The sequence below is a fragment of the Elephas maximus genome, chromosome 2 (genome assembly GCF_024166365.1).
Source record: "Elephas maximus indicus isolate mEleMax1 chromosome 2, mEleMax1 primary haplotype, whole genome shotgun sequence".
Lineage (NCBI taxonomy): Eukaryota > Metazoa > Chordata > Mammalia > Proboscidea > Elephantidae > Elephas > Elephas maximus.
Window position 1 is genome coordinate 59,353,127 of NC_064820.1, and position 26,354 is coordinate 59,379,480.

The window sequence follows — 26,354 nt, forward strand, 5'->3', positions numbered from 1 at the left end:
TTTGTTGGGTGGGGTCTGCAGCTGTATCTTAGGCACACAATGCATGTACCTCTAAAGATTGGTAGGCGTCAGTATCCTCAGACCCCTTTGGCAGGTGGCTAGGTGGTTTGGGTGGAGCTTCAGCTCTCAGTTCCCCACTGTGGATCAGTGAGGGCTCTGTTTCATAGGTAGAGATATCAGACGTGGAAAACTTGTCTTTCCAGTGATCCGCTAAAACAATTACAGTCAGATCTCTATCAGAATTGCCTTTGCTTTGTAATAGCCACCTTGTTCCCTGTAGGGATGAAAGCCAAAGACTGTGGATCACATATGCTTGGCTGGAGCTGGTTCTGTATTTTCATTCCAGTTTAGGGAAGTCAGGGAAGGATTTTTCTTCCCTGGGTTTTTAGTAGCTGCTTCTCTCAGGCCAGGAGAACAGGTTAGGAAAAGGGAAGAGCCCCTCCCCCCCAGAGCACTTCACTAGATAGATAGGAGAGAGTAGCACCCAGCAATATAGACAAAGTTACATATCTTGCTTGGTGATGACTGTTTTAGCTGAGATTCCCGTGGGGCGAGAGGCATGTAGCCTGTGTGTGCTGGCTGGGTCGAGATTGCCCCCTGAGGGTCACGCCCGCTTCCCGGGCTTGTGCTGTCTCAGAAGCCGTGGGCAGCTTCTCCGTTCCCAGTCCAAAGCCCAGCACCAAGGTTCCCTGGCTGGGACACTGCACTCCAGGTTCCAAAACCAGTCGCTGCCTCCTGGTGACTTCTCCTCCTGTCAGCTGCGTCATTGCGCTGCCTGCATGTGCTGGCTGGGCTTCCTCTGAGGTTACTTCAGAGGGCTAGGGCTGCGTCCTGTGCTTGCGCCGTCTCAGGAAGCCGTGCTCAGCTCCCCTGCGCCCGGTCCAAAGCCTGGGGCCAAGGTTTTCTGACTGGGACGCTGGCTCCAGGCTCTGAAAACAGTCGCTGCTTCCCCATGGTTGCTTGTTCTCTTGTTAGCCGCGTCAGTGTGCAGCCTGCTTGTGCTGGCTGAGTCTCTACTGAGGTTACCCCAGGGTGTTAGGGGTTAGGTCTGTGTCCCGTACCTGCCCTGCCTCAGCAAGCTGCAATCAGCCCCACCACTCGGCTCCAGGGAATCGAGAGGGCTCAAGACTGTGGAGCCAGACGCAGGTTCCAGAAGCGGTCGCTGCTTCAGGGTGCAGCTTTTTGCTCCCCTGTCACTCAGGTCAACTCTTTAGATCTGTGTTTGATGGTCAGGGTTCGTAGATTGTCATGTATGTGATCGATTCACTTGTTTTTCTGAGTCTTTGTTGCAAGAGGGATCCGCGGTAGCATCTACCTAGTCAGCCATCTTGGCCCCACCTCCCGGAATGCATTTTGCTCTTTAAAGAACTATCTATATGGAATCAATATGACAACAACAACTTGAAAGGTTCGATAGGAAGCTTGGGGGTCTGTGAGTTTATATTAATGGGGGAGAAACAATTTGGCAAAGGTGGGTGAGAATGGGTTGCACAACTGAACTGTACATGTAGAAACTGTTGAACTGGTGTGCCTTTTGCTGTGTATATGTTTAACAACAATAAAAAACAGACCAAAAAAAGAAAACCAGAGTTGAAATGCAAAAAACAGAAGCTTGATCTTTCAGTCCTTTCCTTTACATAATAAAACAGATTAACAATTCAGTTGGCTTGTTTGGTCTTAAGTCATAAAAATAAAGGTGGGATTTTTCAAGATTACTTTGACCTACTAATTTATAAAATGATGACTGCTAGTCCTATTAAGTTTTCTTAACTGAAGACTGTGAGTTTGACTAATACACTTGAAAAAAATGGTTCTGTGTATGCAATAAATGAAAACATTCAGTATAAAATATAAAACAAAACATTTGGTATAAAACACTCAGTTCATTTTAAATTCAGCTGGATATAACATAGAAGTTAAAAGCTAGGGAAAGAAATAAACATATTGTAGAGGAGTCATACTTAAATGAGCAGTGCATAATCCCTGGTGCCTTTCAGTGAAAGATTTAATAATATTTGCGTATACTGTAAATAAGAAGCCCTGGTGGAGCAACGGTTAAGCACTCGACAGCTAACCAAAATGTTGGTGGTTCAAACCCACTCAGTGGCTCCACGTTAGAAAGACCTGGCGATCTGTTTCTTTAAAGATTATAGTTCTAGTCTGTCATCTGGAGTAGGTATGAGTCAGAATTGACTCAATGGCCTAACAACAACAGCACTGTAAATATGAAGAACCGTAAGGAAATTAGTAATTTTCAGTTGCTACAAAAAGTCTGATAGCCTGAACTTCAAATTCCCCAAGAATGCTGCATTAAAGGAAATTTTATGCCTTTTTCAATGTCTCGACGAGTAGAACTATAAAATACGCTAAAGTTTGAAGAATTAGCTTGAGAGATGAATTAGAGTTCCTAATATTACATGGAAACCCTGATGGCATAGTGGTTAAGCACTACAGCTGCAAACAAAAAGGCTGGCAGTTTGAATACACCAGCTGCTCCTTGGAAACGCAATGCCACAGTTCTACCCTCTCCTGTAGGGTCACTATGAATTGGAATCGACTCTACAGCAACGGGTTTTTTAATACGACATAGATTATAACAAAGAATAGTGTAATCAATGATTAACTAAAATGCTATAGCATTAATTTGCCGTAGATATAATACTAAATGATGTAATTTGATGGGTGCTAAATAAGCAAGTAAACATAAACAAAATTTTACTTTTTAACACCCAACCCTCTGAGCTTTAAAGCAAAGTTCCCAGATACAAGACTATTAACACCAAAGACAAGTCATTTCATAATGAATCACCAATCTTTCGAATTGTGGTATTTGGTGAAGAATATGGAATACACTGTGGACTGCCAGAAGGACAAACAAATCAGTCTTAGAAGAAATACAACCAAAATACTCCTTAGAAGCAAGAATGGTGAGACTTCAGCTAGCTTACCTTGGTCACATAATCAGGAAAGACAAATCAGTAAAGACCAAAGGACATTATGTTTGATAAAGTAGAGGGTCAGCAGAAATGAGAGAAACCCTTACTGAGATGAACTGATGCAAAAGCCACAACAACAGACTCACACATGCCAACCATTGTGAAGATGGCACAGGACAAGGCAACATTTCATTTTGCTATACACAAGGTCACCATGAGTCAGAGCTGATATGACAGCAACTAAATAACGACAACAACAATCACTTTATTTTAACATTGAATTTATATGAAGTCTCAATAGAAAAACTGCTTAACTGACTTGCTTGGAACTTTCAAATTTTATTTAGAACCTTGGTGTCTGTGCTGAAGCAGTTATGTACTTAAGAAGGACATAAAGATCAACCAAAGAAAGCTAGTATGACCTTATTGCTTTAAATAGGTATTGATTGTGATTGTCAGTACACGTCAAAGAATATCAGCCCTATTCACACTGGGCTAGGAAACTGCCTTTCAACTTGCCTCCCAATTCTTTGCAAAAGCAAATCTATAGTATCTATGCCAAGATCCTAACATCGGTTGGCAGTAGGTCACACAACCTTGTGCCCAAACAAATGTGCCTATGGACCCTCTGTACAGGCATTTATATGTGCTTTCTCAGAGGCTTAAAATCAGAATTAACTACCGTTGTTGTTAGGTGCCATCCAGTCGGTTCTGACTCATCAGTGACCCTATAGGAGCTGCCTCATATGGTTTCCGAGGAGCAGCTGGTGGATTTGAATTTCCGACCTTTTTGTTAGCAGCCGAACGATTAACCGCTATGCCACCAGGGCTCCCAAATTACCTACTACTTCTGCATATTTTGTAGTGTTTCAGATACTACACGTATATTCAGTTTAGTAGGCCAGAGGTCGACAGGTTCTATCTATAAAGGGCCACATAGGAAATATTTTAGGCTTTGCAGGCCACTATTCAACTTTGCCTTTGTAGCGTGAAAGACAATATATAAATGAGTGAGCATGGCTGTATTCCAATAAAATTTTATTTATAAAAAGTAAATAAATCCAACAGCGAGCAGGATTTGGCCACAGTTACCACCTCTGTAGTATACCAAGACAAAAGCAAATGGAACCATACAATAAAAACAGCAGCCTAACGAAAGCAGTTATGGTATGCATATATGTTTTTTCTATACAAGTCTGTAACTGCTATAAAGTCGAGAAACAAACTCATGTAAACTCTTTCCTTATAAATCACCTACCTGACAGCCAATAGGAGCTATGATACTCTAATTCGGATATGAGAGAACATACTTCCAACCCGATCGATAAATGCTTCGAAAGATGTTAAATTTGACATAAAGCCCCAAACTATGAAGTTCATAGAGGAAAAAACAGGATCAACACTAAAGGCCCTCATATACGGCATTAACAGGATAAAAACCACAACGAACAACACACACTCTCCAGAAGATAAGCTAGATAACGCCGGGATCATCTAAAAATTAAACACTTATGCTCATCAAGAGACTTCACCAAAAAGAGTAAAAAGAGAACCTACAGATTGGGTTGCTATGAGTCGGAATCGACTCGATGGCAGTGGCTTTGTTTTTTTTGGGGGGGGGGTTTACAGATTGGGAAAGAATTTTTGGCTACTACAAATCAGACAAGGGTCTAATCTCCAAAATCTACAAGAAAATTCAACACCTCTACAACAAAAAGACAAATAATACAATTAAAAAACGAGCAAAGGAAATGAACAGATGCTTTACCAAAGAAGACATTCAATTGGCCAACAGACACATGAGGAAATGTGCACGATCACTAACCATTAGAGAAATGTAAACCAAAACCACAATGAGATACCATCTTACCCCTGGCATTACTGGCAGAATCAAAAGAAAAAAAGAGGAAATAACAAATGTTGGAGAAACTATGGGGAGATCAGAATTCTTCATGCACTTCTGGTGGGAATGCAAAATGATACAACCATTTTGGAAAACAATATGGTGCTTCCTTAGAAAGTTAGAAACAGAAATATCATATGATCCAGCAATTCCACTCCTAGGAATATATCCTAGAGAAATAAGAGCCATCACACAAATACACATATGCACACCCATGTCTATTGCAGCATTGCTCACAATAGCAAAAAGATGGACAAACCTACATGCCCATCAACAGATGAATGGATAAACTGTGGTACGTACACACAATGGAATATTATGCAATGATAAAGAATAACGATGAATCTGTGAAGCATCTCATAACATGGATGAATCTCGAGGACATTATGCTTAGTGAAATAAGTCAATCACAAAAGGACAAATATTGTATGAGACCACTACTGTAAAAACTCATGAAAAGGTTTACACACAAAAAGAAACAATCTCTGATGGTTACAAGGGAGGGGAGGGGTGGGGATGAAAAACACTAAACAGACAAGAGATAAGTGGTAACTTTGGTGAAGGGTAAGAGTACACAATACTGGGGAAGCCAGCACAACTTGTACAAGACAAGGTCATGGAAGCTCCATAGACACATCCAAACTCCCTGAGGGACCAATTGCTGACTAAAGGCTGTGGGGATGTTGGTCTCGGGAAACATCTAGCTCAATTGTCATAACATAGTTTATAAAGAAAATTCTGCATTCTACTTTGGTGAGTAGCACCTGAGCTCTTAAAAGCCTGTGAGTGGCTGCCTACGATACTCCACTGGTCTCACCCCTCCGGGAGCAAGGAAGGATGAAGAAAACTAGAGATACAAGGGAAAGATTAGCCCAAAGGGCTAATGGACCACATCTACCACGGCCTCCACTGAGTCCAGTACAACTAGATGGTCCCCAGCTACCACCACTGACTGCTCTGACAGGGATCGCAATAGAGGATCCCAGACAGGGCTACGGAAAAATTTAGAATAAAATTCTAAGTAAAAAAAGACCAGCTTGCTGGCCTGACAGAGACTGGAGAAACTCTGAGAGTATGGCCCCCAGACACGCTTTCAGCTCAGTAATGAAGTCACTCCTGAGGTTCCCCCCTCAGCGAAAGATCGGACAGGCCCATAAAACAAAATGAGACTAAAGGGGTACACCAGTCCTGGGGCAAGGACTAAAAGGCAGGAGGGGACGGGCAAGCTGGTAATATAGAATCTAAGGTTGAGAAGGGAGAGTGTTGAGATGTCGTGGGGTTGTTAACCAATGTCATAAAACAATACGTGTACTAACAATTTAATAAGAAACTAGTTTGTTCTGTAAGCCTTCACCTAAAGTAGAATAAAAATAATTAAAAAAAAAAGAAGTTAAATTTGACAGGGCTGAAAGACAATGTGGTCCAATAAAGAAACGACCAGTCAAAACAATGCTATGGCACAAAAGAACCTCTTACAGTGGGAACACTGAATACTCCCAAGTTACATTTAGGTGGTGAGAATGAACACTAGCAGAGGATTGAAATTTAAGAGTATTATAAAATGCAGGCCTGGTAGAAATGTTTAACCTCTTAATTATGTTTTTGCTTTTACGCTCATATAGTCTTCTAAAAAATACTATAAATTATTACTTTAATTTATAATTCATACTGGTATTCCTATCCTTCTATGCTGTTTACCCTTTTCTGTAAATATTTAAAGTCTTATAAAACCACAGTTAACAGCATATAATTAAAAAATTTTTAAAAATGTGTATAACTGAGATATGCAGTATGTAAAAGATTGTGAGAAGAAATCTAAGGCTAACTGTTATCAGAGCTATAAACCAAAATCAACCCTGTTGCCACCCAGGCGATTCCAACTCACAGAGATCCTATAGGACAGGGTAGAACTGTCTCATAGGTGATAGTCCTTTCCTTGTTTTTTCTCTTCCTCCTGATGCTCCTGCCTTCGGCAAGCTCCACAAGGATCTGCCTTTACTTCCTACTGTGGACACTTGTCACTCCTGGTTATCACTGAATAGTCCTTCCCTGTCCCCCTCTCCCCCTCCAGTTGTGGTTCACTGACTTGTCTTAGCTAGGCTGGCTGAGACTGAGGCTGATATTTAAATAAAAGGAATTTCATTCTGAAAAAAAAAAAAAAAAAACCTCAGGATTTCCAAGGAGTGGATGGTGGATTCGAACTGCCGACCTTTGGTTAGCAGCCATACCTCTTAACCACTGTGCCACCAGGGCTTATCCCCATTGCACTGGAGTCAAAATCGACTCAGCGACGCTCTAGGACAGATTAGAACTGCCCCATAGAGTTTCCAAGCAGCAGCTGGTAGATTCCAACTGCCGACCTTTCGGTTAGCAGCGGAGCTCTTAACCACTGAACCATCAGGGCTCCTCTCAGAGTCATTAAAAAAAAAAAAAACCGAACCTGTTACGGTTGAGTCAATTCCAACTCATAGCCACTCTGTGGGACAGAGTAGAACTGCCCCATAGAGTTTCCAAGGAGCACCTGCTGGATTCGAACTTCCCAGCTTTTGGTTAGCAGACGTAGCTCTTAACCACTACTCCACCAGGGTTTCCCTCAGAGTATAAAAAACCCAGTGCCGTTGAGTCGATTCTGACTCATAGTGACCCTATATAGTGGGCATAAATTGGGGAGGGAAAGGTGAACTTCATTTTTTTAGAGGTAAAGAAACTACAGATGACATTTTAGTTTGCTACCAACCTTTTACCTTAATATGAAGTTTATTGTTGTTCATTAGGCAAGGACAGTTTTCTTAAAGTTAAGATAAGGGTCCTATTGAAAAGTCACAAAACTTTCCCTTCAGTGGTTGCTTGTTTTCCTGCATATGTCAGATTTTTGTCATGTCCTGAAGGCATTATGAAGAAAAAATGGAGGGGAAAGGTTAGAGTGTGCTGATTTACTGATCTTAGTAATGCATAAGGAACTCCCCAGGAGTCATAAAAATTAGGTTTTAGTCAAGCCAGCCATTAACAAGTTGTCTGGTAGTGAGCAAGCCGCTTTCTTCAACTCATCTGTGCAGTGAGGAGAGTAAGTCTGACTAGCTGCTCTCAAAGGTCCCTTCCACCTCTACTATTCTGTAACAGCTAAGATGTCAAGCCACCCCACTCTCTATCATTCATTCCCACAATTGAGTTGGATGAAAAGCATGGAAAGGGGTTAACTTAACAGTTGGGGCCTTCACCCCACCCGTAGACTTAGCTCAAAGCAAAAAGAGGTTTCCTCCCTCGTCTCCCCTCTCCACCTTTTCACAACTCAGGTTAGAGATGCGTCCTCACCCTCGCAATCTCCCCAATCTTCCTCCTTGCCCCCGGGGGTTCATCTACCGTAGCCCTGCCTCTCCCCCCAGGCTCCAGCAGACACCGACCTAGACACCCTCTCAAATTCCCTCAGTCCCCCCAAGAGTCCCAGGCTTTCCGGCACTCAGTCCCAGTGAGGGCCGCGCGTTGTCCCTCCAGAACGGTCTTCGTGGCCCCCACCTTTATTCTTACCGCTCCACCACGAAGCGACGGTCCCAGCGCGCTTCAAAGCACTTCCCCGTGTGACAGGAGGCTCCGCCGCGAGCTCAGTCCTTCCTACAGTTTCTCCTCGGCACCTTTCCCTCCCTCCCTTCCAAGGGTGAGTCTGCAAGATGAGGAAGTATGCTCAACCTCAGTAGGCCAAGTCCTCAGTCCGGGCGAAGTGGGCCAGAAGGCGAAGACTCACTTCCCAAATACTCTCAACTTGGAGCCGCGGGGACCTGCGTCCCGCAGACAGGAAGAGGCTACAGCCCAGGCCGCGGAGACCGGCGGGGAATGAGTTCTGAGCCCGCCAAGCCCGCCGCTGCTGTCAAACCTCCCGCCGTCGCGGACTACAAAGCCCAGAGGTCTCTGCGACAGCGGGCACGCTCCTCGCCGCAGAAGCCGGCCTCTGGTCTCTGGAGTGGAGGCGGCTGGAACGCTGTGTCGCAGATGTTGCTGCTAGGGGTCCTGGAGGGCGAGTTACAACCCGAACCGCCGCCTGATGTTCGCTCCAGTCTTCGGCCCCGGCCGGAGGCTCTAAGGGACCCAGGAGGAAGGACCCGATCTCTTGCCCTGACAGCCCTGGCTGGCACGTGAGGAAGAGCTGATGTGGCATCTTCAGGGCTGACTTCCCATCTCTCTCTCCCTTCTCCAGGTTTCGTGACTAGCCGCTCTGTCGTCTGGTCACGTGCTCGTACCCTATGGACACCAGAGGAAGCTGCTTTGTTGGGTTTGTTTTTTATGTGACAAATATACTCTTTACACTAATAACAGCGTAGAGAGGGGATTTGAGAGACATTTAATGCCACTCCCCAACCTCCAGCAATTTTTCCCAAAGCTTCTTAAAATAAACATTTTAAGTAAAATTAGTGTGCTTGCTATGAAACCTCAGCTTACAGGTAAGTCCTCTGACCATTCCCCAAAACTATATGGTTACCCCTAAGTCCTTGTATAGGAAGACAGTGGCTTTAAAACAAAACAAAAAAGACAAAACAACAGCAGCAAAGCAACGTAATTGTAATGTGTTAAAAAAAAAAAAGAACCCCCAAATAAAAATCCAAATTAACAAATAACTAATATTGAATGCCAAGCATTATATGTATAATTTCTCTTTAAGTCTTTATTACAGTACTAGAAGTATCTATTATCTCTATTTTACACACAGCCAACAGTCCCAGAATATTTAATTTATTTACCCAAGGTCAAATAACTACTGAATGAAAAAATAGCTGGAATTCAAATGAAGTCTTATCCCAAAGCCTGCGCTTTTAAACACCACCGAACACTGCCTCTGTTATTGAAGGGTTGACAAATGCAAGGCTAGATGCATAATGGATATTGCCTTTAAGGCAGTCATCTCTGCAGATAAAAGTTATATTGCTGATGCTATCCTTGTTCAAAAACTTTTACAACTCCTCTTTTGGCCCTGCCTTCAAATCAGCCCTACATCATTCTTTTGATTGCTTCAAAAAAAAAAAAAAAAATCCAAACACATTGCCGTTGAGTAGATGCCCACACATAACGACCCTGTAGGACAGAGTAGAACTGCCTCATGTGTTTTCCAAGGGGCGGCTAGTGGATTTGAACTGCTGACCTTTTGGTTAGCAGGCAAACACTTAACCACTGCACTACCAAGGCGTCTTGATTACTTCAGTGATAGCAAAATTTTCTTTTTCCTCTGCATTTCAGACTAAGAAAAATTTAGGCAAGGCTGGGAAGCACAAAGTAAATGGTTTGGAGTGATGTTAGCAAGCATGACAGGACCAAAACGTGACATGACCTTATAGTACAGAGTAGAACTGCCCCATAGGGTTTCCAAGGAATGGCTGGTGGACTCAAACTGCCAACCTTTTGGTTAACAGCTGAGCTGTTAACCACCACACCCCACCAAAGCTCCATGGCAGAGAAGGGAACTCCAAAATTCCATTCCTCCAAGTTATGAATGGTGTCCCCTCCTCTGTTCTACAGGATTGCTATGAATGGGAATCGACTCAACGGCAACAGGTTTATATGTGTGTTGTTGTGATGCTGGAAACTATGCCACCAGTATTCAAATACCAGCAGCGTCACCCATGAAAGGCAGGTTTCAGCTGAGCTTCCAGACTAAGACAGACTAGGAATAAGGATCCAGCAGTCTAGTTCGGAAAAGAATTAGCCAGTGAAGACCTATAAATAGCAGAAGAACATTGCCTGATGTAGTGCCTGAAGATGAACCCCCTAGGTTGGAAGGCACTCAAAAGACAACTGGAGAATAGCTGCCTTCTCAAAGTAGAGTCGACGTTAATGATGTGGATGGACTCAAGCTTTTGGGACTTTCATTGCGGATGTGGCACGACTCAAAATGAGAAGAAACAGCTACAAAACATGCATTAATAATGGGAACGTGGGAATGCACGGAATGTGAATCTAGGAAAATTGGAAATTGTCAAAAATGAAATGGAACACATAAACACTGATATCTTGGGCACTAGTGAGCTGAAGTGGACTGGTATTGGCCATTTTGAATTGGACAATCATATGGTCTACTATGCTGGGAATGATAACTTGAAGAAGAATGGCATTGCATTCATTGTCAAAAAGAACATTTCAAGATCTATCCTGAAGTACACCGCTGTCAGTGATAGGATAATATCCATATGCCTACAAGGAAGACCAGTTAATACAACTATTATTCAAATTTACCCACCAACCACTAAGGCCAAAAATGAAGAAACAGGATTTTTACCAGCTTCTGCCAAAAAAAAATTATTTTTTTTCTGCAGTCTGAAATTGACCAAACATGCAATCAGGGTGCATTGATAATTACTGGTGATTGGAATACAAAAGATAGAAACAAAGAAAAATCGGTAGTTGGAAAATATGGCCTAGGTGGTAGAACCAATGCCAGAGATCACATAACAAATTTGCAAGACCAATGACTTCTTCATTGCAAATACCTTTTTCACCAACATAAATGGTGACTATACACATGGATCTCTCCAGGAATCAAATTGATGACATCTGTGGAAAGAGATGATGGTAAAGCTCAATATCATCAGTCAGAACAAGGCCAGGGGCCAACTGCAGAACAGACCCTCAATCGCTCATATGAAACTTCAAGTTGAAACTGATGAAAATTAGAAAAAGTACACAAGAGTCAAAGTATGACCTTGAATATATCCCACCTGAATTTAGAGACCATCTCAAGAATAAGATTACACGTTGAACACTACTGACTGAAGACCAGATGACATCATACATGACATCATACATGAAGGATATCATACATGAAGAAAGCAAGTGTTCACTAAAAAGACAGGAAAGAAAGAGAAGGCCAAAATGGATGCCAGAAGAGACTCTGAAACTTGCTCTTGGATATCAAGCAGCTAAAGCAAAAGGAAGAAATGATGAAGTAAAAGAACTGAACAGAAGATTTCAAAGAGCAGCTCGAGAAGACAAAGTATTACAATGACATGTGCAAAGAGCTGGAGATAGAAAACCAAAAGGGAAGAACACACTTGGTGTTTCTCAAGCTGAAAGACCTGAACTAATAATTCAAGCCTTGAGTTGTAACAGTGAAGGGTTTTATGAGGAAAATATTCAATGATGCAGGAAGCATCAAAAGAAGACGGAAGGAATACACAGAGTCATCATACCAAAAAAGAATTAGCCAACGTTCAACCATTTCAAAGGTAGCATATGATCAGGAACCAATGGCACTGAAGGAAGAAGTCCAAGCTATTCTGAAGGCATTGGTGAAAAACAGACTCCAGGAATTGATGGAATATGAATTGATATGTTTAACAAACAGACGCAGCACTGGAGGTGCTCACTCATCTATGCCAAGAAATACGGAAGACAGTTTCCTGGCCAACTGACTGGAAGAGATGCATATTTATGCCTATTTCCAAGAAAGATGATCCAACCAAATGTGGAAAGTATAGAACGACATCATTAATATCACACACAAGCAAAATTTTGCTGAAGATCATTCAAAAATGGCTGCAGCAGTATATCGACAGGAAACTGCCAGAAATTCATGCAGGTTTCAGAAGAGGTTGTGGAAGCAGGGATATCATTGCTGATGTCAGATGGATCCTGGCTGAAAGCAGAGAATACCAGAAGGATGTTTACCTGTGTTTTATTGACTATGCAAAGGCATTTGACTGTGTGGATCATAACAGACTATGGATAACATTGGGAAGAATGGGAATTCCAGAACACTTAATTGTGCTCATGAGGAACCTTTACATAGATCAAGAGGCAGTTGTTCGGACAGAAGAAGGGGATGCTGATTGGTTTAAAATCAGGAAAGGTGTGCGTCAGTGTTGTATCCTTTCACCATATCTATAAAATCTGTATGATGAGCAAATAATCCAAGAAGCTGGACTATATGAAGGAGAACAGGGCATCAGGATTGGAGGAAGACTCATTAACAACCTGGGTTATGCAGATGACACAATCTTGCTTGCTAAAAATGAAAGGGACTTGAAGCACCCACTAATAAAGATCAGAGACCACAGCCTTCAGTATGGATTGTGCCTCAACATGAAAACAAAAATCCTCACAACTAGACCAATGAGCAATATCATGATGAACAGAGAAAAGACTGAAGTTCTCAAGGATTTCATTTTACTTGGAGCCACTATCAACAGCCATGGAAGCAGCAGTCGGGAAATCAAAAGACGCATTGCATTGGGTAAATCTGCTGCAAAGGACCTCTTTAAAGTGTTGAAAAGCAAATGTGTTACCTTGAAGACTAAAGTGCGCCTGACCCAAGCCATGGTATTTTCAATCGCATCATATGCATGTGAAAGCTGGACAATGAATAAGGAAGACCAAAGAAGAATTGATGCCCTTGAATTGTGGTGTTGGCGAAGAATATTGAATATATCATGGGCTGCCAAAAGAATGAACAAATCTGTCTTGGAAGAAGCACAACCAGAATGCTCCTTAGAAGCAAGGATGGTGAGACTGCATCTTACATACTTTGGACATGTTGTCAGGAGGGGTCAGCCCCTGGAGAAGGACATCATGCTTGGCAAAGTACAGGGTCAGCAGAAAACAGGAAGACCCTCAATGATGTGGATTGACATAGTGGCTGCAACAATGAGCTCAAGCATAACAATGATTGTAAGGATGGTGCAGGACCGGGCGGTGTTTCGTTCTGTTGTGCTTAGGGTCACTATGAGTTGGAACCGACTCAAGGGCACCTAACAACAACGATACTCCCAGAAATAGAGGACAGGGTAAATATTTGAAAAAATAACAACTTGAAAATTTCTCATATTTGATGAAAATCATAAAATTACAGATTCAGGAAGCTCGGTGAAGTACAGTAAAATGATTCAGCAGAAGAGAAAAAAAAAAAGATTTGAGCTGTAGACTTTATTTCCATCCATTTTCTTCCTTTATCAAAACCTACCTGTGTAATGGTAATTTTTGTTCAACTATACTTGAATAGGGTTGTTTTATTTTATTTTACTTTTTAAGCAACGAATATCTACTCCTATTTAACTTGATTTAGGTACCTGAATCTTCTAGGAGTAGATAGGACTGACGTCTCTGCCATGAAAGAACTTATGTTCAAATTGGGGGTATAAATAATAATAATAACAATTAACAATTTGCACTAGTGTATTTGAGTTAGGATCTAAAAAATATCCGCACTTGCATTTGGTTGTTTTTCTTAAACCTCTGTTAGTATTTAAGCTCCTCCTTATTTTTTTCTTTTATTTTTGAAGAAATAGTGATACATTTTTCCAGTAAAATTTCCCTCATTCTAGATTTTCTGATTATATCGCTCTGGTGTTATTTAACATTCTCTATCCTGTCTTATCCTGTCTATTTGCTGTGGTTAAGACTAGAAGCTTGATAATATTTGAACTTGATTTCTTAATGAAACGTTTATAGGTAGTATTTTGTACTTCCTATTGTATTACATGAAACTCTGGTGGCAAGGTGGTTAAGTGCTACGGCTGCTAACCAAAAGGTTGGTAGTTCAAATCCTCCAGGCGCTCCTTGGAAACTCTATGGGGCAGTTCTACTCTGTCGTATAGGTTTGCCATGAGTTGGAATGGACTTGACGGCAATAGGTTTGGTTTTTGGTTTATTGTATTACATGGGAAACCCTGGTGGCGTGGTGATTAAGTGCTACAGCTGCTAACCAAAAAGTCGGCAGTTCGAATCTGCCAGGTGCTCCTTGAAAACTCTATGGGGCAGTTCTACTCTGACCTATAAGGGTCAGTATGAGTCAGAGCCGACTCAATGGCAACTGGTTTGGTTTTGGTTTTTTTATTGTATGACATTGGAACCCTGGTGGCTTAGTGGTTAAAAGCTTGGCTGCTAACCAAAAGGTTGGCAGTTTAAATCCACCAGCCACTCCTTGGAAACCCTATGAGGCAGTTCTACTCTGTCCTATAGGGCTGCTGTGAGTCAGAATCGACTTGATAGCGGCTTTTTTTTTTTTTTTTAATTGTATTACATCAGTAAGCACATAATTTCTTGAGGTCTTTCTTTTGTGATGGAGTCTCTGGCTGGTGCAAACAGTTAACGCAATTGACTTGGTGAGGTGCCTTGATAGAAAAGTCTGTTGATCTACTTCTGAAAAATGGAGCATTGAAAGCTCTATGGAGCACAGTTCTGCTCTGACACACATGGGGCCACAATGATTCAGAGTCAGCTCAATGGCAACTGGTTTTTTTTTTTTTTTTGTGATACTAAGACTGATTGGTGGGCTCATGTATTGTCTATTATAAAGTTTCCCTTCAGCTTTTTGCCTAAGCGGTTTGACAGCCAATGATGATCATCTCCTAGTTTATGGCACCCTTCAAACCAATACCAAACCTGTTGAACAGATTCTGACTGATAGCAGGCCTGTAGGACAGAGTAGAATTGCCTCATAGCTTTTCCAAGGCTGCAAATCTTTATGGAAGAAGACTGCCACATCCTTTTCCCTTGGAGCACCTGGTGGGTTCAAACCACCGACCTTTTGGTTAGCAGCCAAGTACTTAACCACTGCCCCATCAGGGCTCCTTATAGAGCCCTTAGCGTCACAGTAATTTTTTCTCAGTGCCCTTAGGCCAAAAGAAATACCTAACAGTTCCATTTATTAAGTAGTTAGGTTCAAACAACTCAGTGTGTAATTATGTCCTAAAAATCAGAGGGGAGGTGGCTCAATGGTTAAATACTTGGTTGCTAAGTGAAAGGTTGGTGGTTTGAACCCACCCAGCAGTTCTGCAGAAGACCTGACAATCTGCTCCTGTAAAGATTGCTGTTGAAAAACTTAGTAACCATTAAAAAAAAGAAAAAAAGCACAAATTGAAAGAAAGAATGTTTTCTTTTTTAATAATCGCACTTATTTATGGGATGTGTACACCTGTTACGCACTGCATAACTTCTGAAAACTTGAAATCAAATTGGACACCACTGCCCTCATTTCCTGTTTCACATTGGATTTTGCACAACACAAACTTGCTAGATGATAGCAGCTGCTGGAAACTTGACTTTGCAATGATAATGTTATTGAAAAGAATGTAGCTATCTAATATTGTAAGCTGGTAGTTCACATGTTGTCTGACAGATGTCTCTGTGTTATCCTCAAAAATTTTAAAAACGCTGCAGTGTCCCTCTGAGTTCACTGTGGTACCTTCACATTTGAGAACTGCAGGTCTCCATCATTTTCCTGGCCTAGAGCAAGAGTTCAATAATTTCTGCATTCTGTTGGATTTCTTTGCATGTCTTTGGAATAGACATAAATATGGATCTCTTCCAGTCAGTTGGCCAGGTAGCTGTCTTCCAAATTTCTTGGCATAGGTGATTGAGCGCTTCCAGTGCTGCATCTCTTTGTTGAAACATCCCAGTTGGTATTCCGTCAATTCTTGGAACCTTGTTTTTTACCAGTGCCTTCCGTGTAGTTTGGACTTCTTCCTTCAGTACCATAGGTTCCTGATCATATGTTATCTCCTGAAATGGTTGAATGTTGACCAATTCTTTTGGTATAGTGACTTGTGTATTCCTTCCATCTTCTTTTGATGCTTCCTTAGCCATTTAATACTTTCCCCGTAGAATCCTTCACTATTGCAACTCGAGGCCTGAATTTTTTTCTTCAGTTATTTCAGCTTGAGAAATGTGGAGCATGTTCCTCTCTTTTGATTTTCTATCTCCAGGTCTTTGCGTATGTCATCATAGTACTTTACTTTGTCTTCTTGAGCCGCCCTTTGAAATCTTCTGTTCAGTTCTTTTACTCCATCGTTTTTTCCTTTTGCTTTAGCTACTCAATGTTCAAGAGCAAGTTTCAGAGTCTCTCCGGACATCCATATAGGTCGTTTCTTTCTCTCCTGCCTTTTTAATGACCTCTTGCTTTCTTCATGTATGATGTCCTTGATGTCATTCATTCCACAACTCATCTGGTCTTTGGTCATGAGGGTTCAATGTGTCAAATCTATTTTTGAGCTGGTCTCTAAATTCAGGTGGGATATACTCAAAGTCTTACTTTGGCTCTTGTGGACTTGCTCTAATTTTCTTCAGTTTCAACTTGAACTTGCGTATGAGTAATGGATGGCCTGTCCCGCAGTCAGCCCCTGGCCTTGTTCTGACTGATGATATCGAGCTTTTCCATTGTCTCTTTCCACAGTTGTAGTCAATTTGATTCCTGTGTATTCCATCTGGTGAGGTTCACATGTATAGTCGCTGTTTATGTTCGTGAAAAAAAGGTATTTGCAATGAAGAAGTTGTTGGTCTTGCAAAATTCTATCATTCGATCTCTGGCATCATTTCTATCACTAAGGCGATATTTCCCAACTACCGATCCTTCTTCTTTGTTTATGACTTTTGTATTCCAATCACCAGTAGTTATCAATGCACCCTGACTGCATGTTTTATCAATTTCATACTGCAGAAGCTGATAAAAATCTTCAGTTTCTTCATCTTTGGCCTTAGTGGTTGGTGGGTAAATTTGAATAATAGTCGTATTAACTGGTCTTCCTTGTAGGCCATATAGATATTATCTTATCACTGACAGTATCGTACTTCAGGATAGATCTTGAAATGTTCTTCTTGACGATGAATGTAATGACATTCCTCTTCAAGTTGTCATTCTTGGTATGGTAGACCGTATGATTGTCGGATTCAAAATGGCCGATACCAGTTCATTTCAGCTCATTAATGCCTAATATATCAGTGTTTATGCATTCTGTTTCATTTTTGACAATTTCCAATTTTCCTAGGTTCATACTTCGTACATCCCAGGTTCTGATTGTTAATGGATGTTTTGTAGCTGTTTTTTCTCATTTAGAGTCGTGCTATATCAGCAAATGAGGGTCCTGAAAGCTTGACTCCACCTCTGTCATTAAGGTTGACTCCGCTTTGAGGAGACAGCTCTTACCCAGTCGTATTTTGAGTGCCTTCCAGCCTGGGGGGCTCATCTTCCTGCACTGTATCAGACAGTGTTCTTCTGCTATTCATAAGGTTTTCACTGGCTAACTCTTTTGAGAAGTAGACCACCGAGTCCTTCCTAGTCTTAGTCTGGATGCTAGGCTGACCCTGCTGGTATTCGAATACCTGTGGCATAGCTTCCAGCATTACAGCAACACACAGCCCCCACAGTATGACTAACTGACAGACATGTGGGGGAAACTACTTGGTTACCCTGAGGTAAAGCGTGCTTAGGAAATGCAGTATAAACACTTGCTTCTTTCCATTTACCAGTTTTCAGAATAAAGATTTGGTTCCCCAGCATTTTGTAAAGGTGCCCAGTGAGGTTTTTTGTTTTTGAGGATTTTTTAAAATTTTAGATATCATTACGAACTCATGGATTTCTTAAAACAGACTTGATGTGTTTCAATCTTTTGAAGACATTATTCTTATCAAATCTGAAATAATTTTAAACTAACCAAAAAGTTGCAAAGATAGTACAAAGAGCTCCCATGTATCCTTCATCCAGTTACTAATTTTTAATATTTACCATATTTGTTTTACTGTTTTCTTTCTCTCTTCCCTGCATACACATACACATATATATTTTTTCCTAATTTATTTGAGATTAAGTTGCACACAACATGCCTCTTTGTTCCTAAATACTTCAGTGTGTATTTCCTAAGAACAAAAATATTCACAGTCTAATAATCAGTCTGAAAATTTTACAGTGATACATGCTGTTTAAATTACAGACTTTATTCACATTTCACCAGTTGTTCCAATAATGTCCTTATAACAATTTTTATTTTCATCCAGAATCCAATCCAGAATCATGCATTGCATTTACTCTCCATGGCACTTAATAATGACAACATATCATGAGTTTATACTTATAACTCCAATTCAAGTTTAGGAGTACACAGTTGTTCCTCAACTTCTTTGATTTTATATTTCAATCTCTTTGCTTTCACACTGCAAATCTTAGTTCTCAACAACTTTAACTTAATTAGGTACCAATTTTATTACTAACAATATAATTACAGTAATAGCTTACTTTTTTTTTTTTTTTTTGCAGTTCTTTTTGCCTTAGGATGTATCCTGTTAGAGATATATGGTCCAATTACTGTATTTTTAAATCCTAAATAATTCCTCTGTTTGGTTAAGCCACCAACTCAATACATATTTATCTGTGTGTTTTCATTTTCCTTTAAATTTTTTTTGAAGCTCAGTAAATATTTAATGAGTAAATAAATAAATGAACATGATTTCCAACCCTTTCCCAGGCTGACAGTGGCCTCCTTCTCTCCAAAGCCAGTGGCTCTCAATCATCCAAATCTCCCCTTTTCACAGTGTTGAGATTCTTTTTTATTTTTTTAAATTTTATTGTGCTTTAAGTGAAAGTTGACAAATCAAGTCAGTCTTTCACACAAAAACCTATATACACCTTGCTATCTGCTCCTAGTCGCTCTCCCCCTAATGAGACAGCACGCTTCTTCTCTCTACCCTGTATTTCCGTGTCCATTTAGCCGGGTACTATCCCCCTCAGCCTTCACATTTCCCCTCCAGACAGGAGCTGCCCACATAGTCTCATGTGTCTACTTGATCCAAGAGGCTCACTCCTCACCAGTATCATTTTCTATTTTATAGTCCAGTCCAGTCCCTGTCTGAAGAGTTGGCTTTGGGAATGTTTCCTGTCTTGGGGTAACAGAAGGTCTGGGGACCATGACCACTGGAGTTCTTCTAGTCTCATTCAGACCATTACATCTGGTCTTTTTATGAGAATTTGAGGTCTGCATCCCACCATTCTCCTGCTCCGTCAGGGATTCTCTGTTGTGTTCGCTGTCATGGCAGTCATCGGTTGTAGCCGGGCACCATCTAGTTCTTCTGGTCTCAGGCTGATGTAGTCTCTGATTTATGTGGCCCTTTTCTGTCTTGTGGGCTCATAATTACCTTCTGTCTTTGGTGTTCTTCATTCCCCTTCCTTCCATGTGGGTTGAGACCAATTGATGCATCTTAGATGGCCACTTGCTAGTGTTTAAGACCAGAGACGCCACTCTCCAAAATGGGATGTAGACTGTTTTCTCAGTAGATTTTACTATGCCAGTTGACCTGGATGCCCCCTGAAGCCATGGTTCCCAAACTCCTACCTCTGCTATGCTGGCCTTTGAAGCGTTCGGTTTATTTGGAAAACTTCTTTGCTTTTGGTTTAGTCCAGTTGTGCTGACCTCTCCTGTATTGTGTGTTGTCTTTCCCTTCACCTAAAATAGTTCTTGTTTACTATCTAATTGGTGATCCAACTGAATGTGGAAATTATAGAACAATATCGTTAATATCACACGCAAACAAAATTTTCTTGAAGATCATTCAAAACGGCTACAGCAGTATATTGACAGGGAACTGCCAGAAATTCAGGCTAGTTTCAGAAGAGGATTTGGAGCCAGGGATATCGTTGCTGCTGTCAGATGGATCCAGGCTGAAAGCAGAGAATACCAGAAGGATGTTTACCTGTGTTTTATTGACTATGCAAAGGCATTCTTCGACTGCGTGGATCATAAACAAATTATGGATAACATTGGGAAGAATGGGAATCCCAGGACATTTAATCGTGCTCGTGAGGAACCTTTACATAGATCAAGAGGCAGTTGTTCAGACAGAAGAAGGGGATGCTGATTGGTTTAAAGTCAGGAAGGGTGTGTGCCAGGGCTGTATTCTTTCACTATACCTATTCAGTCTGTATGCTGAGCAAATAATCCGAGAAGCTAGACTATATGAAGGATTGGAGGAAGACTCATTAAAAACCTGTGTTATGCAGATGACACAACCTTCCTTGCTGAAAGTGAAGAGGACTTGAAGCACTTACTAATGAAGATCAAAGACTACAGTCTTCAGTATGGATTGCACCTCAACATAAAGAAAACAAAAATCCTCACAACTAGACCAATGAGCAACATCATGATAAACAGAGAAAAGATTGAAGTTGTCAAGGATTTCATTTTACTTGGATCCACAATCAACAGCCATGGAAGCAGCAGTCGAGAAATCAAAAGATGCATTGCATTGGGTAAATCTGCTGCAAAGGACCTCTTTAAAGTGTTGAAGAGCAAAGATGTCACCTTGAAGACTAAGGTGTGCCTTACTCAAGCCATGGTATTTTCAATTGCATCATATGCATGTGAAAGCTGGACAATGAATAAGGAAGACTGAAGAGGAATTGACACCTTTGAATTGTGGTGTTGGCCAAGAATATTGAATATACCATGGACCGCCAAAAGAACGAACAAATCTGTTTTGGAAGAAGTACAACCAGAATGTTCCTTAGAAGCAAGGATGGCGAGACTGTGTCTTACATACTTTGGACATGTTGTCAGGAGGGGTCAGCCCCTGGAGGAGGACATCATGCTTGGCAGAGTACAGGGTCAGCGGAAAAGAGGAAGACCCTCAACGAGGTGGATTGACACAGTGGCACAACAATGAGCTCAAGCATAACAAGGATTGTAGGGATGGCTCAGGACTGGGCAGTGTTTCATTCTGTTGTGCATAGGGTCGCTATGAGTCGGAACCAACTCGATGGCACCTAACAACAAGAACAAGAACAACAAATATCTAATTAGTGAATACCCATCTCCCTCCTTCCCTCCCTCCCTCCCCCCTCTGGTGATGATCAAAGAATATTTTCTTCTCTGTTTAAACTATTTCTTGAGTTCTTATAATAGTGGTCTCATACAATATTTGTCCTTTTGCAACTGACTAATTTCACACAGCATAATGCCTTCCAGATTCCTCTATGTTATGAAATGTTTCACACATTCATTGTTGTTCTTTATCGATGCATAGTGTTCCATTGTGTGAATATACCATAATTTACTTACCCATTCTTCCATTGATGGGCACCTTGTTTGCTTCCATCTTTTTGCTATTGTAAACAGTGCTGCGGTAAACATGGGTGTGCATATATTTGTTCGTGTAAAGGCTCTTATTTCTCTAGGATATATTCCAAACAGTGGGATTGCAGGATCGTATGGCAGTTCTATTTCTAGCTTTTTAAGGAAACGCCAAATTGATTTCCAAAGTGGTTGTACCATTTTACATTCCTACCAGCAGTGTGTAAGTGTTCCAGTTTCTCCACAACCTCTCCAACATTTATTATTTTGTGCTTTTTGGATTAATGCCAGCCTTGTTGGGGTAAGATGGAATCTCATCGTAGTTTTGATTTGTATTTCTCTAATAGCTAATGATCCTGAGCATTTCCTCATGTATCTGTTAGCTACCTGAATGTCTTCTTTAGTGAAGTGCCTGTTCATATCCTTTGCCCATTTTTTAATCAGGTTATTTGTGTTTTTGTTGTTGAGTTTTTGCAGTAACATGCAGATTTTAGAGATCAGCCACTGATTGGAAATGTCATAGCTAAAAACTTTTTCCCAATCTGTAGGTAATCTTTTTACTCTTTTGGTGAAGTCTGTGGATGAGCATAGGTGTTTAACTTCTGGAGCTCCCAGTTATCTAATTTCTCTTCTGGTGTTTGTACATTTCTAGTAATGTTTTGAATATTGTTTATGCCGTGTATTAGGGCTTCTAGTGTTGTCCCTATTTTTTCTTCCATGATCTTTATTTTTTTAGATTTTATATTTAGGTCTTTGATCCATTTTGAGTTGATTTTTGTGCATGGTGTGCGGTATGGGTCTTGTTTCATTTTTTTTTGCTTTTGGATATTCAGTTATGCCAGCACCATTTGTTAAAGAGACTGTCTTTTCCCTGTGCAACAGACTTTGGGCCTTTGTCAAATATCAGCTGCTCATATGTAGATGGATTTATGTCTTGATTCTCAATTCTGTTCCATTGGTCTATGTATCAGTTGTCGTACCAGTACCAGGCTGTTTTGACTACTGTGGTCGTATAATATGTTCTAAAATCAGGTTATGTGAGGCCTTCCACCTTGTTCTTCTTTTTCAATAATGCTTTACTTATCTGGGGCCTCTTTCCCTTCTGTATGAAGCTGACGATTTGTTTCTCCATCTCATTGAAAAATGTCACTGGTATTTGGATCAGGATTGCATTATATCTATAGACTGCTTTGGGCAGGATAGACATTTTTACAATTTTGAGCCTTCCTATCCATGAGCAGATAGTGGTTAAGTGCTACGGCTGCTAACCAAAGGGTTGGCAGTTCAAATCTGCCAGGTGCTCCTTGGAAACTCTGTGGGGCAGTTCTACTCCGTCGTATAGGATCGCTATGAGTCAGAATTGACTCGATGGCACTGGGTATCCATGAGCAAGGTATGTTTTTCCACTTACATAGGTATCTTTTGGTTTCTTGCAGTAGTGTCTTATAGTTTTCTTTGTAGGTCTTTTACATCTCTGGTCAGATTTATTCCTGAGTATTTTATCTTCTTAGGGGCTATTTGTAAATGGTATTGATTTGGTGATTTTCTCGTCAATGCTCTCTTTGTTAGTGTAGAGGAATCCAACTGAGTTATGCATGTTTATCTTGTATCCTGATACTCTGCTAAACTCTTCTATTAGTTTCAGTAGTTTTCCTTCAGTTTTTCTGTGTATAAGATCATGTCATCTGCAAACAGAGATACTTCTACTTCTTCTTTACCAATCTGGATGCCCTTTATTTCTTTATCTAGCCTAATAGCTCTGGCTAGGACCTCCAGCGCAATGTTGAATAAGAGTGGTGATTAAAGGGCATCCTTGTTCCCATTCTCAAGGGGAATGCTTTCAGTCTTTCTCCATTTAGGATGATGTCGGCTGTTGGCTTTATATAAATGCCCTTTATAATGTTTAGGAATTTTCCTTCTATTCATATTTTGCTGAGAGTTTTTATCATGAATAGGTGTTGGACTTCGTGAAATGCCTTTTCTGCATCAGTTGATAACATCATGTGGTTCTTGTCTTTTGTTCTATTTATGTGATGGATTACATTGATTGTTTTTCTAATGTTGAACCATCCCTACATACCTGGTATGAATCCCACTAGGCCGTGGTGAATTATTTTTTTCATATGTTGTTGAATTCCATTGGCTAGAATTTTGTTGAGGATTTTGGTGTCTAAGTTCATGAGGGATATTGGTGTGTCATTTTCTTTTTTTGTGGAGTCCTTACCAGGTTTTGGTATCAGGGTTATGCTAGCTTCATAGAATGAGTTTGGGAGTATTTCTACCTCTTCTATGCTCTGAAATACCTTTAGTAGTAGTGGTATTAACTCTTCTCTGAAAGTTTGGTAGAATTCTCCAGTGAAGCTGTTAGGGCCAGGGCTTTTCTTCGTTGGGAGTTTTTTAATTACTTTTTCAATCTTTTCTTTTGTTATGGGTTTATTTAGTTGTTCTGCTTCTGTTTTTTAGCTTAGGTAGGGAGTGAGTATCTAGAAATTTGTCCATTTCCTCTGGGTTTTTAGATTTGTTAGAGTAAAACTTCTCATAGTACTCTGTTGTGATTCTTTTAATTTCAGTTAGGTCTCATTTCTTATTCAGGTTATTTGCTTCCTCTCCTGTTTTTCTTTTGTTAGTCTGGCCAATAGTTTATCAGTTTTGTTAATCTTTTCAAAGAACCAGCTTTTGGTCTTGTTAACTCTTTCCATTGTTTTCCTCTTTTCTATTTCATTTAATTCTGCTCTAAATTTTTATTATTTGCTTTCTTCTGGTGCCTGAAGGTTTCTTTTGTTGCTCTCTTTCTATTTGTTCAAGTTGTAGGGCTAATTCCTTGATTTTGGCCCTTTCTTCTTTTTGTATGTGTGCATTTATCGATATAAGTTGACCTCTGAGCACTGCTTTCGCTGTGTCCCAAAGGTTCTGATAGGAAGTGTTTTTATTCTTGTTGGATTCTATGAATTTCTTTATTCCATCCTTAATTTGTTCTATAATGCAATTGTTTTTGAGCAAAGCATTGTTCAGTTTCCATGAGTTTGATGTCTCTTCCCTATTTTTCTGTTATTGACTTCTAGTTTTATGGCTTCATGGTCAGAGATAAAAAACATTTTGATGTTTTTGATTCTGTTAAGGCTTGCTTTATGACCTAATATGTGGTCTATTCTAGAGAATGTTCCATGTGCGTTGGAAAAGAACGTATACTTGGTTGCTGTTGGGCTGTGTGTTCTGTATATGTCTATGAGGTCAAGTTGGTTAATTGTGGCATTTAGCTCTTCCGTGTCTTTATTGAGCTTCTTTCTGGATGATCTGTCCTTCACTGAAAGTGGTGTGTTGAAGTCTTCTACTATTATTGTGGAGCTCTCTCACTTTTTGATGCTGTTACAGTTTGTTTATGTATCTTGCAGCCCTGTCATTGGGTGCATAAATATTTAATATGGTAATATCCTCCAGTATATTATCCCTTTAATCATTATATAGTGTCCTTCCTAATCCTTTCTGGTAGTTTTAAGTTTGAATTCTGTTTTGTCAGAAATTAGGATAGCCACTCCTGCTCTTTTTTGATTGTTGTTTGCTTAATATATTTTTTTTCCATCCTTGAAGTCTAAGGTGTGTCTCTTGTAGGCAGCATATAGACTGATCATGCTTTTTTATCCATCGTGCAACTCTCTATCTCTTTATTGGTGCATTTAGTCCATTTACATTCAGTGAGATTATAGATAGGTTTGAGTTTAGTGCTGTCATTTTGATGCCTTTTTGTGGGTGTTGTTGACAGTTTCATTTTTCCACTTTTTTTGTGTGCCGAGTAATTTTTCTTTGTAAATTGTTCCTCTTTTTCATTGTAGTTGACTTGGTTTTTGCTGACTCTTTATGTTTTCTATCTTGACTTGTAGGATTTTTAGTCTTCTTTGTGGTTATCTTAGTATTTGCCCCTATTTTTCTAAATTTAAACAACTTGTATCTCCCTATATCAACTTGATTTCTTCTCTGTATGGTGCCTATTTTATTTAGTCCTTCTTTGTTACTTTAACGTTGTCATCTTTTACATAATGACATCGCTGATTCCCTGTTTTGAGCATTTTTTTTTAATCTTGATTTATTTTTATGATTTCCCTATCTGGGTTGATAGCTGGTTGCTCTGTTCTGTGTTCTAGTGTTGGCTTGATATCTGATATTATTGATTTTCTAGCCAGAAAATGCCCTTTAGTATTTCTTACAGCTTTGCTTTGGTTTTTGCAAATTCCCTAAGCTTCTGTTTATCTTAAATGTCTTAATTTCACCTTCATATTTGAGAGACAGTTTTGCTGGATATATGATTCTTGGCTGGCAATTTTTCTCCTTCAGTGCTTTATATATGTCATCCCATTGCCTTCTCGCCTGCATGGTTTCTGCAGAGTAGTCCAAATTTATTCTTATTGATTCTCCTTTGTAGGTGACTTTTTGCTTATCCCTGGCCACTCTTAAAATTTTCTTTTTATCTTTGGTTTTGGCAAGTTTGATTATAATATGTCTTGGTGACTTTCTTTTGGGATCTACCTTGTATGGGGTTCAAAGAGCATCTTGGATAGCTATCCTTTCATCTTTCATGATGTCAGGGAAGTTTTCTGCCAAGAAATCTTCAACAATTCTCTCTGTATTTTCTGTTATCCTTCCGTGTTCTGAAATTCCAGTCACCCACAAGTTATTCTTGATAGAGTCCTACATGATTCTTAGGGTTTC

General features: G+C 40.3%; 2 protein-coding genes across 4 annotated transcripts in view; one reads left to right on the forward strand and one right to left on the reverse strand.

The window, feature by feature from the left end:
- SLC38A9 (solute carrier family 38 member 9) overlaps positions 1-8,956 on the reverse strand; it is a 100,431-nt gene extending 91,475 nt beyond the window's left edge. For 2 of the 3 annotated variants that reach the window (XM_049863810.1, XM_049863797.1), the window contains exon 1: positions 8,365-8,955. The gene's annotated coding sequence lies outside the window, so the exon portion shown is untranslated. Of the gene's footprint in view, positions 1-8,352 lie in introns of all 3 variants that reach the window. The other variant, XM_049863798.1, reaches the window with a different exon arrangement.
- A 34-nt stretch (positions 8,957-8,990) lies between these two features.
- Positions 8,991-26,354, forward strand: part of DDX4 (DEAD-box helicase 4) — a 139,981-nt gene continuing 122,617 nt past the window's right edge. The window contains exon 1 of the mRNA XM_049863796.1: positions 8,991-9,103. The gene's annotated coding sequence lies outside the window, so the exon portion shown is untranslated. The remainder of the gene's footprint in view (positions 9,104-26,354) is intronic.